Here is a 15,330-nt window from a genome sequence, read left to right as displayed (position 1 = left end):
AATGAAAAAAGCTGGTTTTTATGACTGAGCTAATCTGTTTGTCAAATTTGAAGTTGCTGTCAAAAATAACACCTAGGTTTTTTGCATTATTGTGGATATTGGAGGTGAGGGGGCCCAGGGAGTTGACAGGTGAGGTGGGGTGGTGTCCAAAGATGATGATTTCGGTTTTATTGTTGTTAAGGTGTAGGAAATTTGCATTCATCCAGGATTTAATGTCATCTAGGCAGTTGGTCAAGGGTGTGAAGGAATTATTGTTATTAGACGCAAGTGGCATGTATATTTGTACGTCGTCTGCGTAGCAGTGGAAGGCAATATTATGTTTAGAGAGGATAGATCCGAGGGGCAACATATATAATAGGAACAGTAGGGGGGCCAGAATAGAGCCCTGGGGAACCCCACAGGTGAGAGGGGCTGCGGGAGATGAGAACTCACCCAGCTGGACAGAGAAAGTCCTGTCAGTTAAATATGATCTGAACCAAGTTAGGGCCGTGCCAGAGATGCCAACCTGATTTTCCAGTCGTGAGAGCAGGATTCTGTGGTCCACCGTATCAAAAGCCGCCGAGAGGTCCAGCAGAACCAAAATGGCGGGGCTACCAGAATCCACAGTTAAAATTAGGTCATTAAAAACTTTTAAAAGGGCTGTTTCGGTGCTATGGCCCGGTTTAAAACCTGATTGAAATTTTTCATGTAGGCCATTATTGGTTAGAAATGATTGTAATTGGATATAAACTGTTTTTTCAAGGACTTTAGATAGAAAAGGTAGCTGGGAGATAGGTCTGAAGTTGGATAGAATAGATGGGTCTAGGTTTTTCTTTTTGATTAATGGATGGACAGTAGCATGTTTGAAGGTGGCTGGGACATGTCCTGAGAGAAGGGATGTATTTACCATTGATACGAGGCTTGGGCCGACTGAGCAGAACACTTCTTTGAGAAGACGGGGGGGGGATGCTATCTGTGGGGCAGTTTGTGGGCCGGAGATGAGAGACTATGTCGGAGAGTGAGGAGAGTGATACCAGTTCGAAGTGATCGAAAGCAGCAGGGCAGGGTGAAGGTGCAGAAGGTGGAGCAGTGAAGGTATGCAATGACCTAAGATCTGATATTTTGTCAGTGAAGAATTTTTGAAAGTTGTTGCAGAGAGTGAGTGATGGGGTGAGAGGAGAGATATCACGAGGATTGATAAGGGAGTTAAAAATATCAAAAAGCACCTGGGGTTTGTGACTATTGTTTGATACTGTGTTGGAGATGAAGGCCGATTTTGCAGTTTTAACGGCTCGCTGGTAACTAACCAGGCATCCGCGCAGGATTTCCAAACTAACGTGGAGTCTGTCATTTTTCCAGCGTCTCTCCGCGCGCCTGCAGGCGCGCCTGAGGCCTCTGGTGGTGTCATTGAGCCATGGCTCAGAAAGTGCCTTAGTGCGTGTTTTTCTGAGTGGAGCAATAGTAGTTGGCTTCTGCCTGAGGAAGCTTCCCGTTGAGGTGGAGGATGGCGCCAAGGTTCATCAGAGCAGCTGGGTACTGGCAGGAAGGAAGCAAACAGACAGCATTAGGCGTCATTTATTCTTCATCGCACGGCGGCGGCGGCGCATGTGATTATTGGCACTTCAGCGATGTCGTGCGACTGTCGTGCAGATAATCACGATAACGCACATCCTCTTGTGTAATATTGCTTAATTAACCACCTTCAACCTGGTGTCCCCATTTTGGGCACAAACATATTAAAACAGTAAGTAAAAAAAAAAAAAAAAAAAATATGTACATAAAATGTACATCAGCTATTTTTGCTATTCGTTTTACAGTGAAGTATAGGGTTAGAATGGGAGTGTTTATGCACTAGTTGTTGTTTTTTAATCCCACGATTTTTGTAACCCCATTTTTTACACCCGGTGCCAATTGTCTATGTAATCCTGGGCACTACCTTCCCTCTGCCAACCTAGGGAGGCCAGGGCAGAGCTCATGCCTCCTTCAATGCATGAGAGCCAACTGACCTTCTTATCACCTGACAGGGGAGAGTTTCCCTGGTTGGACGTAGCGCGTGGAAGGAACACGTTATTCCAACCAGTTCCTTTCCCCTCCATCAGGCACCCCGGCTGGCCAGGGGGAGGCAGTATAGTGACCAGGTGACAAGAAGGTCAGTTGGCTCTCATGCATTGAAGGAGGCATGAGCTTGGCCCTGGCCTCCCTAGTTTGGCAAGTTTGGCAGAGGGAAGGTAGTGCCCAGGATTACATGGACATTTGGCACTGGGTGTAAAAAATGGGGTTACAAAATCGTGGGATAAAAAATTTAAAGTATAGTGACCAGGATTACTGCATGTTTTTGTGAGTGTACGGTTAGGCACTAGGTTACAGATGGGTAAGTGTGGCCATGGGTTTGGTGTGGTTATGATCAGGTTATACAAGGATCAGGGCCCTCAATCGTGGAATAACGTTTCCTTTACCAATGCATTCCAACGGCTGAATATCCACTGAATTTATCAAATTGTATGAAAAAAAGTCCAAAATGCTCTTGTGGATAAATGTGTGTCATATCAGGGTGTTGAGTTACAGCTATGCAGCACTTTTCATTCTTCTGTTAAGCCGCTTGCAGCCACTGGATGGTCTTGAATTCATCTTTTGGCAAAACTATTTTAAGTGTGTCCTTCAGAGTGCTGGGTTTGACACACGCTCTGATATATGAGCTGCATTTCAGGAAACCTGCCAGGTTCTTGTGGTACATTAAGGCAGGGTGAAATTTGCTGTAGCTGAGTAGATCAAAATATGCATTAAATTACACCTTAAAATGTGTCCTCACAGTGGCAGTCACGGTCACCTTTCAAAGTGTTTTGTTTTATTTCGATAGTGCCGTGAAATGACCTTAAGAAATGCACAGTAGAAGAGAGGGAAAACAATGGTGATATACTGAGTGTGTGCATGCAGTAGAAGAGAGGGAAAACAATGGTGATATAGTGTGTGTGTGTGTGTGTGTGTGTGTGTGTGTGTGTGTGTGTGTGTGTGTGTGTGTGTGTGTGTGTGTGTGTGTGTGTGTGTGTGTGTGTGTGTGTGTGTGTGTGTGTGTGTGTGTGTGTGTGTGTGTGTGTGTGTGTGTGTGTGTGTGTGTGTGTTAACTAAGAATCCCATGTATAGCAGTGTGTTATTTAGGCAATTTAATCAAAGCGGCTCTTCTGAAGTGTGGCCAATAGAAACCACTGTTGGGCTTTATTATTAGTTTACTTATTATTTGTTGTTGGCATGGAAATCGAACAGATTCATTCACTTTGGAGGCTATAAGATAGCCTGAAATGACTCATGTCTCAGGAGCCACATGTAAGCAGCAGGAACATGCTAGGCTAGATAAACGATGGTCCACCATCACTGTAAACACTGAACTGGGTGATAAATACAGCACACTCTGTGGACTTTAATCACAGCAAAGGGAACAGAGACTGTTAAAGATGGAGCCCTGTTTACGTGTGTCCTGTGTGCAGGAAAGAATCCAGAGACTAAATCGACGATTCCTCTCTCTTCAGCTTAAAGACAGTGATGTATATTCTTGAGCTGCACTTTTCCACAACATAAACACACAGTGGGAAGGGTGTTTACTTGTTATAGCTCTTAAATCCAATGTTCACTCAGTGGGATAGATAATCCGAAGGTTAAGTGTCTGACCACTATCACACTGTGCTAAACGAAAAATGTTTTCCTTCAAATTGTAACTATTATCTTTACTTTAGCCAAAACATTTGTTTTTGTTTATATGAGAGAGAGAGAGAGAGAGAGAGAGAGAGAGAGAGAGAGAGAGAGAGAGAGAGAGAGAGAGAGAGAGAGAGAGAGAGAGAGAGAGAGAGAGAGAGAGAGAGAGAGAGAGAGAGAGAGAGAGAGAGAGAGAGAGAGAGAGAGAGAGAGAGAGAGAGAGAGAGAGAGAGAGAGAGAGAGAGAGAGAGAGAGAGAGAGAGAACACAGTACTCGCGTTGGGTCTTAAGGTGGCAGCTCGCTCATATTGTATGTGTGCTATAGGTACAGTACTCACATTAGGTCTTAAGGTAGCAGCTCTCTCATATTGCCTCTCTGCTGCGTCATTTAGACTGGCCTGTCTGTAGAACACAATGAAAGATAGACACATTTAGCAACCATTCATTATCCTGGATCTGCATTGCTGTGGTTTTCAGTAAACATATCCAAATGGCATCCATTTTGCTGCCATGCCACACTGGTGTGGTGGCGTTACTCATAGTCCCATGTGGTCGGATGTCATCAACCCATGTCTCTGGGTTTTACCAGAGACAATCTCAGGCAAGACTCCGATTGGCTGGGCTCTAACAGAAGTGCGTGGTTGGTCAACAGGGGGTGCGGGACCCCTAGGGGGGTCCTCAGAGTAACTACAGGGGGTCCGCCAAATCTTTGTTGTGATTGGAAACATTAGACGAAAATTGCTTTTTTCAGAGAGTTGGCAAAAAGAGCAGGGAAAAGAGCAGACCAAGTACAGAGCCATATTTAATCAAGTTGAATAAATATTGAGGGTTTAAAAGGTTGTCTGACAATAGAATACACATTAACATCCAAGAAAAGATAATGTGCGTCAAACAAGTCTATGAAGCTATCTATGAAATCTATGAAAAAGTTGAATCTGAAACACAATGCTATACAATATATGTAGTGGGGGGTCCCTGCTTCAACTCTCTCAGCTAAGGGGTCCTTGGCTTGAAAAACGTTGAAGACGCCTGGTCTAAGGCAATGGTTCCCAAACTGGGGGTCAGGACTCATTGTTTTCTCACTCAACAGTAAACAAACCAACCGTATATGTGTATACAGGGAGCTATCTGCACTTTTCTAAAGTGACAATTTAACGTATTTTAAGACTTTTTTAATACCTCTAAAAATGAAAAAAAAAGACATTAATAATAAGACCATTACTATGTCAGAAGTAACCAGCAAACTATACTAAAAGAAATGGTCAAACATTGGCCAAGTTGTCAAATATTATATATATTGCGAGGCGTGGTGAGCTTGTAGTTCGGCTATTTTCACAATATTTATCTGTGGAACTGAGTCAATCTAAATGTAATGCCTCAACTCCTACAATTCAAAGTGCTTGTCAGGGTGGGGAGTCCCCAGTTAAAATATGATTTGAAAAGCCTGAAAAGTTTGGGAACCCTTGATGTACAGTATGAGCAAAATGGCCACTGTGTTTACGGCATGTGAATATGGTCAATTAGAACAGCTGGTATAATTACATAACTGGGTTTATCAGGGATGATCACATAAGTACTGTACAGTATGCGTTGCTACTGTACTTTCTGAACACGAATGACCTTTCCTTGAACGTCCTGTTCTTTGTATATTATTCATTAGTGTGTGATACACTGAGGTACAGGAGTTCTGAGGATGATTTTAATGCCAGAAACAGACCACCAGCGAGCAGTCTGGCACAGCTGGGTATGTGAGGTGCCAATAGTTAAGCAGCTCCATACCTCTGTATGCCAACAGGGCATGAAGTGCACTTTGCTGTGCCAAAGTTAATTAAATTAAGAGGAGAGCATTGTGTTCCAGTTGTTTCCAGCTGATCTTTTATATTTATCGTACTGAAAGTCATTTATGCTTCGTCCTTTGTTTTTGTGGCAACGCTGTCGCTGAGCACGCTTAAGTGCTGAACGAATACCGCCGGAGTCAAATATGAGAGAAATGAAATGTTCTTCAAAGACGTGGAGATCATTCATAATGGTACGAAGGCTTCTGTTTCTAGGTGTAAAATACCACCTCATATCACTGCATATTATTCATGTTTTTATATTATAATGTTTAGACTCTAGGTTATTGGTTTACCTATGATCCTAGATTACAGAGGCACTGCACTGTCTCTATGCATTTCATGTATTGCCTCGTGTTTACCTTGCTTACTGTAAATCACTCTGGATTAAGAGTGTCTGCTAAATGCCTAAATTGTAAATTGCGTGTTTAAAAAAGCAGTGAGTTATGGTCAAAAACTTAACATAAAATAGATGTGGCTGGTGGAAACCTTCATTGAGGAACTCGTCAAATTGGGGTCTTAATTTAAACAGCACTTTTTAGCATTACATCACACTAATTTGCTAATTATTCCTGCAATCCTGGGATAGTTTAGTTTATAAAACTATGAAACTTTAAACGTTCTAAGCTAAATGAACCCAAGAGAGCCAGGATGATGTCATGGGTGTCACAAAATGGAGAGTTGCATCACTGTCGTAAAGGAGTGTAAATCCCTACTCTCCTTCAAAACCGCACTCACAGGTGGCTGCAATTCGAAACTGCCCCCCCCCCCCCCCCCCCCCGCCTAACTGTTTACTGTACATATTTTCTTTTTGATTTCTAACAGTTTTTATGATGTTTTGCATAGTATATTTGTCTGTCATTAAATGTTTCGATGAATTGAGTACAAAGGATCCCAATGGAAACAAGCCATAGGCTTTCTTTGGTTTAAAATCGTCTTAGCAGACCTTGTATTGAATTGTACTTTCCTGTGCTTATTCTCACTTAGTGAGATAAGTTATTCTCACTTTCAATGTCAGTGACTCTGACTTTAAACTCACCACTTGTCTGCATCAAGACATCCATGATGGGTTTAAGAGTATCTGTCACAGTGTGCCTGAGCTGTAAATAATCGGCCAGTCCAGAGTCCAGAATCCAGAACCAGGCAGAATGATTGAACTCATAGATTTACTCTCACAACTTGAGAGCAAAACCTCAGACACTTAACTCTTTCCCTGCCAGACGTATTTCTGGCTGCTGGCTGCTGGTTTGCCCACTGCCAGTGATTTTTCTTACCTTGAAGTAGTCACAGAATATTTATCTCGAGTATGATCGATCCCCTGATGGTTGCTAATCACAGAGGGTTTCACTGTGCTTCCATGAAAAGAAAACATGTCATCACAGCATCCCGTTCGCTTTTCGACGCCTTTGAAAATAACATGTCTCGGCCAAAAATACATAGTGAAAAAAAGTACACAGGAGCTGAGATACAGGATTTTTAAGTAACAAGTTAACCAAGAAGTGAATGGAGCAGCACATCTTCGGATAACGATATCTTGGGTTCTGTGTGAGATAAACAAAATCACGATTACACATTGTGGGTCATCATCAAAACTCATCATCAAAACTTGTTGTATGTTGCACGTTGAAGGTCCTCCAAGACTTCTATTGCTGTTGGTAGTCATGGCTCTCAGTTCCCACCTGATGTCGAGAGGGAGGTGTGTGTGTGTGTGTGTGTGTGTGTGTGTGTGTGTGTGTGTGTGTGTGTGTGTGTGTGTGTGTGTGTGTGTGTGTGTGTGTGTGTGTGTGTGTGTGTGTGTGTGTGTGTGTGTGTGTGTGTGTGTGTGTGTGTGTGTGTGTGTGTGTGTGTGTGTGTGTGTGTGTGTGTGTGTGTGCGTGCGTGCGTGCGTGCGTGCGTGCGTGCGTGCGTGCGTGCGTGCGTGCGTGCGTGCGTGCGTGCGTGCGTGCGTGCGTGCGTGCGTGCTGGGTATTGCATTAACCCATTCAATCCCGAAACCAAAAATTGGTTTTGTTTGGATGTTTTTTCGTTTGGATGCAGTTGGAATGTTTTTTCACTGGGCGACGCACACTGATACCGTGTGAGTTTACAAACGGTCGGACAAGCGTTTTATTTATAAAAAATAAAACGCTGGCAGTGGGCAAACACAGCCAGAAATAAGTCTGGCAGTCAATGAGTTAAAACATTGAACACATCTTTTGCAGTGATCTGTGTTTCAGTTGAAGATACTAGAGAGCAGTAATGACTTCTCCAGATATGTAGAGCAAGACGCAGTTTAAAGAGTTGCAAAGAGCAGAGTACATTTGCAGATTGCATTTTTTTCCTCTTTCTCCCCCCCTCCCCCCCTGTTTTTTAGGGAGAGGGGTCTTATTCAATAGTACAGTGGAGAGAGATATTTATTAAAGCTTTTAATTGGTGCAGTACTGTAGCAAGCACAGCCCGTGAACGGGGGAACATACTGTTTTTCAAAACCCTCAATAATTCATAATTCATGAAATATATTATTATTCTCACTGTTTTCCCACAATTGTGAAAGCTATTGATGTGGAATGAATATGTTTTTTTAAAGTAGAGGAATGCAGTGGCCGAAAGTAACTAAGCACATGTGCTCAAATATTGAAATATAAGTACAAATGTGAGGTATCTTTACTTTACTGGAGTATTTCCAATTTGTTATACTTTTACTTCTGCTCCACTACATCTCAGAGGCAAATATATATACATATTGTACTTTACTGAAAATAGCAGATATATAAGGTCATAGCGCGGCACTCTGTGCTTGTATATCTGCTATTTTTTAATACTGTAGCTAAAATATGAAATAATAGTTAAAGTGTTTAAAATGATAACGCTATATTAACTACTTTTGCTGGGGACCCCCTGGTACCCCCCCAAGGACCCCTGGGGGTCCCCGGACCCCACTTTGAGAACCAATGCTGTAGTGCACACCGACCTGAGCATGTGAGCAGCGCTGAACACCACGTCAAACGCTGAGTGGTCCAGCTCTGCAGCTTTCTCTATCATCTCTGCAGCCTCCTCCACACGAGACTGATCCAGTAGAAACTGACCTGGATGGAGACAGAGTGCTTCAATTAGTTGATGTTGTTAAAGATACCATGTGAGCTTGTAGATGGGTTATTTCCAAAAGGTTGAAAAATTAAATAGGGCTTAAGTGTTTAAACTGTTCCTTATTTAATAATAATAATAATAATAGTACTAATAAATAAAAATACATTTTATTTACCTTTTTTCTTTTAAATGGGGGGGGGGGGGGGTCTTTAATGCCTTTATTTGACAGGAAATGGGGAGAGAGAAGGGGAGTGACATGCAGCAAAGGCTGACCGGATCGGGAGTCGAACCTGCGGCACGCTGTTTTTTTAAATAAACTGCAAAGTGCTACAGTACAGAATTAAAACAATTTGCATAAAACTATCTTAAAAAAACAATACAAGAAAAGCAAATGGGGCAAAGAAAACCTAGAGGATAAAACCTGAATAGCTAACCGAATGCTTTATTAAGTCTTTAGTTCTCTCTTAAAAGCATCGTCAGACTGTGGAGCTCTTAGCTGGTCCGGGAGTGAGTTCCACAGTGGAGGGGCAACTGAGCAGAAGGCTCGGTCACCCATGGTGCGGAGCTTGGTGGGGGGGGGGGGGGGGGGGGGGGGACTAGGAGGCGGTTAGTGTTTCCAGAACGGAGGCTGCGAGTGGAGGTCATTTGGCTGGTGACTGCCTGTAACCGTCTAATGGGCCCCCTGTGGGGTCCCCGGACCGGACTTCACGTTGAGAACCACTGCTCTCTAGACCACCCGATGGAGTTAAAATGATGTTGAATGAATGAATTTTTATTTTCGTGTCTTGTCACATCCCTTACGGGATTATAAGATGCCAAAAATATAAAGAAACAATATCACATACACTCCCTGGAAACAGAAACTGCACAAGTAAAAAATATTAGATATTTGGTTAATACCCAAAAACAATGTTTTCTTTGTCCGTTTGTCCCATACTTTCTCGAAATATTATGAAAGTGTGAATATCTAATATTTAAATCCATTCAAGTCTCTTTGCGTCACTTAACCATATCAAATCTAGGTTTTTACACTTATGAAATCATTTTTGACGTAGCTCATGATATAAGGGGCAGTAGAAAATAAAATGGAACTCATTCTCAATATCATTTATGTCACAATACAGTAAGTGCAAATCCGCTCTTCTTCTATTACTCCTCTATACCTACCAGACTCAAGGTGCAGGAGCAAGATCCCAGAACGGAGTTGGGCACATAGAGATCTTTGTCTTTTGGATAATGGAGCACAAACATACTTTTCACTAGCATGTCTGTGTACTTTCACTTTTCCATTGTAAGCTGCAAGCTTCTCAGTCAAACGGGACAGAATAGGAATAGGAACAGACCGGACTCCTGACTCATCCTCCCGTCACGATCACTTCATATTGAATCACATCACTCAAACATAATTGTGTCTGTCAGGCCCGAGGTGATGTCAATGTGAATGCACCCCACCTCAACAACCAGGACATGTCATTAAGTAATCAAGAGAATGTGACACTTGCTGATATCTATCTGCACGTATGTAAACCATGCATGAAAACCTTTTTTTACAGTCAAAGTCTTGGCTGCAAATGTCTATGCCAATGCAACACTGGTGTTGGGAAGCAGTTTTATTTATTTATTTAGTGATTTTCATTTGACAAAGGAGATAGAGGGGTTATGTGCTTTGGTGAGAATGAGCTGTTAAGACTCACATTTTGGCACATTTAGAAGGTAAAAAAAATACCCAGTGATGATTATTTAAGAGAAAATAGGACTGTGGCACTTAGACGTTAAGAAGTTGATCTTGGTGACAGCGTCAAAAGAGGCTAGAGATCAGACTTCAGAGTGACGCAGACTGGAACGATAAAACCCATGGGAGCTCGTAAGGATGAGATGGAGAATATTGTAGACAAACAAAGGAAGTCAATGAAAGAGACACGTGTGGAAGAATCCTCCACAGACAATGTAACGAGAGGTTTTTGTGGTGATGAGTGCAAACACGGATGAGGACGGAGGTGTTTCATGTGTTTTCCTGTGGGAGGCCGCCACCTGGCGCGGACACCACAGGTGTCTGCTGCTCAGCAGCCAATAAATTAACTACAGAGTCTGGACACATAATGTAGGAGAGAGGAGGATGCATGGAGCCTCCATGGAGGTGTGGTTGAGACAGAGGGAGGGGGGAGAGAGAAAGAGAGACTGTTATGTAGAACACTGTTTCACTGTTTCCAAAACTGTTTCGTGGACTGATTTCTGTGGGTCGCGAGTCAATATCTCCCCTTTCTGGTTTATTTTTTAAATTATTATTGTTATTTTAAAAGATTAAAAAAAAAAAAATCAGTTTTACAAATGATTTCATTAATAAAATGAAACGAATAAAGAAATTCCACACACATAGCCGGTCTAGTCCGTGCATGAGATGATACACACATGTTTTCTGCATGTAAACATCTGTTTTAACTGCAAACAATGACAGGAAAGGGGGGTTGTCTCTGTTATCTGACTTCTGGAGGGCTTTCACCCTCTCTGTTCTCACTTCCTTGCACTCCTCGTGTGTGTGTGTGTGTGTGTGTGTGTGTGTGTGTGTGTGTGTGTGTGTGTGTGTGTGTGTGTGTGTGTGTGTGTGTGTGTGTGTGTGTGTGTGTGTGTGTGTGTGTGTGTGTGTGTGTGTGTGTGTGTGTGTGTGTGTGTGTGTCAGTCAAACCCTATAGAAACATGACGACACATAAAATAACATGCACTCACGTGTGATGTCCAGCATTAGTATAAGGGAGCGAACCATTCAAAATAATCCTAACCCAGAACAAGAGACTACAAGATAACATTGAGAGGGTAACAGCCCTGTTGCCCAAAGACAGCAACCCACGCCAAAAACCCAAACACAACTCAAACCCCAAAAGACTCGCAGGGAAAGCAACAGGAGGAATTGAGGGAGATAGCAACACAGAGAGAGTGACCGCATACAATGGCTCTTTCAGCCAGACGGAACACATTTCATTTCCTATGAATATCCTGTAGATAGAGACACACGGGGAGAAAGCACCCCGTTCCTCCCAAAGCGCTGCATTGGCAGAGGCGTGGGTGAGATGTGGTATCATGTTTTTACTGTCGGTAGGAGAATGGTTTGCAGTTGTGCTGTTTATTTAGTCTGATGCTGTGGTTCTCAAAGTGGGGTCCGGTACAAAATCTTTTCAGATGGAAGTCTGCGAGCAATTAGGCGGTCCTTGACATGAACATGTTTGAGAACAATTTACAATTTAGGCATTTAGCAAGCCAGAGTGACTTACAGTAAGCAAGGTAAACACAAGGCAATACATCAAATGCCTAGATATAGTAATCTAGGATCATAGGTAAACCGAGAACCTACAGTATCATCAGTCTAAATAGTATAATAAAAAAATCAATCATCTGTACTTTGAAACTAAACACACTATAGGATGCCAGGTCAACAAATGAACCTGCCATCTGTCTACATAACATGCTACTTAAATTACATTTTAACCTTTGCATAAGCCTGCAAGGCTAGGGCAAGTGCTACGGCAAGTGCTACGGGCTAAGGGGGAGTCTGAAGAGGTGAGTCTTCAGATTACGTCGTAAGATTGGGAGTGAGTTCTGAGTTCGGGGGAAGAGTCTGGGACGCATGGAGCGTTGTCCCGGATGTTTTAGGGAAGGTTCTGACAACTTCCCTGTATTCGCTGATCTGAGTGAACTAAGCATGTCCATATAGGTCTGGACTATGTCTGTGTTACCTCACACGTCCGTATCAGCTCTGGTACCAATGCCACCATGTTACCGTTGAACAGTGAATGTTTAAACAAGTCCATGCAGATACGACCACTATGATATTTCCCTCCCACTAAATGGGAAACAATGCCGCTGCATATTTCTAACATGCTGTAATTGTTATTCGAAACATAGACCAGACTTTGTCATTTGATTCGTTTCACTACAGTAGATGACAGAAGTGGATCGCAGAGTACGTTTAAGAACTGAGTGCAGGTTCAAGTTTATTTGTCACAAGATGGGCAAGTTGTGCTGTAGCAAGTAGCCTATAAAACATGGAAAAACATGTAGCAAATATAACCACAACATGTTTACATTACCTCGTCCTGCCAAGAGCACTGAAGGCCCGGATGGAAAAAGGAATGAAAAATAATCCTCAGGTAATTGTCCTCCTCTATAACGATCTGAGTAACTACAATAAACATGGGTGCGTTATGATAATAATATTGGTGTTAAGGATTCTTGCACTGTAGAAGGAAGAAGAAAGTTTAAAAAGAAAAAAGTTTCATTGACAGAGCAGCTCTGTTCAACAAAGAGCTTATGTGTATTTAATGTAAACTTGCCCAGTGCAGCTACAGTAGGATCAGTGTTTCTGGACAACCGGATTCTCCATGCCTATATACAGGCATGTATTATACGTAGCCTGTGAGTTAGTTCTGGCAGCATACACTCGAGAGGTTACATGCATGCTCATTCTATGTGGCTGTTTACAGCGTCATGCAGACCCATACAGTACGTCATACACTGACGTGGCAGTCAGCTGTCCAAACGGGCGGGTTATTTAAGTTCACTTACATCTGTGTTCCGTCTGCTTTGTGTGTCATTGGTGTTGTCAAGCGGCGTTTGCTCCCACCACCACCCCAGCACCACCGAGAACAGATGCTCTGCTATTGGTTCTGTTCCCCATGGGGGGTTGTTATTATATATCTATCTCCCTGCTCTTAATGGTTAATGACGGTTGTCTGAATTGTGCTGAGCAGGGAGAAAAAATATAGCAGAGCCTGAACGCCAAGATATAATATTACATCCACACTTGTATTCTCAATCTATAGTATTGTTTCAATATATTCGGTCTATAATATTGGTTCAATCTGTTCGTGAGCTATCTGACAGAAATGTAGATATGTATGGGCATATCGGTCGGATCGGCGGTCAATCCGACTCGGCGCCAGGCACGGCACTCCCTAGCCAGTCGGATGATTCTTGAGATACGTGAATTATAGACATGCACACACAAACAGACAAAGATTTCACACATTTATAGTAGGATATCTATCTGTATTGATTGCCTAGTTGATTTTGGAAAAGAAACATATAATTTTGAGGTGAAATGGTTGATGATGATGTATGATTCAGTGCGTTTGAATGCAGATTTTTGAACGCTGGTCTTGGAGAGCATTTCTTACCATAATGCATGTAGCAGTTTCCTTTGGTGGGGTCTAGCTGGATGGCTCTCTGGTAGTACTTCTCTGCTTCTGTCTTCTGCCCCTGGAGGAGAGAAGAACACATTACAACCACCCATCAGCTCCTACATCTACATACCTGGATGTTATACTGTCATTACTTGGATCCTTTCAGGTCGTTTGTAGTCTTGTGTAGCCAGACAACTATTCCACATCTCTGAATGCTATATAGAGTCTGGAACTACACCTCCTGAAATCCGAGAACAGATGCTGTTCATCATTAACATTCAGGAAAATATATTTCAAAATATCTTTTCATTTTATTTTAGAATTTCCATTTCTGATAAGCAGCAAGCTATACAGTATATGCTTCAATTATTGTGATTGTGAGACTGTAAAGATAAAACGGAAGTGGGGAGGAGGTGTCACATCCGCTTTAATTATCTGGATTATCCTCTGATCATTTTCAGAGCTTCCGTTGCTCCAGACTGGATGACGGAAGCATTTGAAAATTGTGTGAGGCAACAGTCTGGCTCACAAGACCAGGTAGTTTGTAGCTGTAGCAGTTTAATACATGAAACATTTCTACTCATGACACCTGTATGTTTCCTGTACTTCTACATCCTTTGTTCTATAGTAGATTAATGTACAGCTGTACATCCTGTGCAACAACCGTACACACACACACACACACACACACACACACACACACACACACACACACACACACACACACACACACACACACACACACACACACACACACACACACACACACACACACTCATCACAACATCAGTTGCAGTTTATCGCGTCTGCTACGCATTATTTTATTGTGCCGCCATGCATGACTTGAGACATGGCAGCTCTGCTGTTCAGAACCAGGAAACTGAAGCTCATAAAGAGAAGGCCCAATCCCACCCCCCTCCCCCCACCTTTTAACACAAGACCTCAAAGGGTGGGTGTGTGTGTGTGTGTGTGTGTGTGTGTGTGTGTGTGTGTGTGTGTGTGTGTGTGTGTGTGTGTGTGTGTGTGTGTGTGTGTGTGTGTGTGTGTGTGTGTGTGTGTGTGTGTGTGTGTGTGTGTGTGTGTGTGCGTGCGTGCAGGTGTGTGAGAAAGATATTGCACGTGAACAAGGCCTCCCTTCCTTTCTTTCCTTGACGCTGCTGCAATGATTGCTTCCATATTGCCGATGGATTCTACACTCAACATGAAATGAGAGAACGTTCATATTAGTTTGGGTTCATTAGCTTCTTCCCATATGCTCACGCTGGCTCTAAATGAGCCAACTTCACATTCAATTACTTCTCTTTCCCATTTTATCATTCACTATTAGAAGTAGAGCAGTTTAGAGTTGCGTTGAAGCAAATGAGGATTTAACAGTTCCAAGAAGTGGGAAAAGTACCGGTATACAGTAGACTCCAAAATTCGGAGTATCAATTTTAAACCGTTCATCATTTTCCTGCCATCATGCAGATAAATGTTGTCCATTCTGCCTAAAAATGGACCCTTACAGGGCTCAGGATTGTGCTGTATACTAGCTATATTTAGACCCAGTTGTGTGACTCAGAACATAGTCTACATTTAGACTTTATACGT

General features: G+C 42.6%; 1 protein-coding gene and 1 pseudogene across 2 annotated transcripts in view; one reads left to right on the top strand and one right to left on the bottom strand.

Annotated features, from left to right (window-relative positions):
• Positions 1-15,330, top strand: part of LOC311039460 (protein O-mannosyl-transferase TMTC2-like) — a 377,431-nt gene that overhangs the window by 83,428 nt on the left and 278,673 nt on the right. The window lies entirely within an intron of this gene.
• Positions 1-15,330, bottom strand: part of LOC311039563 (protein O-mannosyl-transferase TMTC2-like) — a 73,582-nt pseudogene that overhangs the window by 3,661 nt on the left and 54,591 nt on the right. Inside the window, exons 8-11 of the transcript in view lie at positions 13,735-13,816; positions 8,447-8,565; positions 4,004-4,063; positions 1,444-1,515 (exon numbers count right to left, since the gene is read on the bottom strand). The product of the transcript in view is annotated as a protein O-mannosyl-transferase TMTC2-like (transcript). The remainder of the gene's footprint in view (positions 1-1,443; positions 1,516-4,003; positions 4,064-8,446; positions 8,566-13,734; positions 13,817-15,330) is intronic.

The sequence above is a fragment of the Gymnoscopelus microlampas genome (assembly GCF_963454915.1).
Source record: "Gymnoscopelus microlampas genome assembly, chromosome: 23".
Classification (NCBI taxonomy): domain Eukaryota; kingdom Metazoa; phylum Chordata; class Actinopteri; order Myctophiformes; family Myctophidae; genus Gymnoscopelus; species Gymnoscopelus microlampas.
This window is presented reverse-complemented; position numbering and strand designations above follow the sequence as displayed.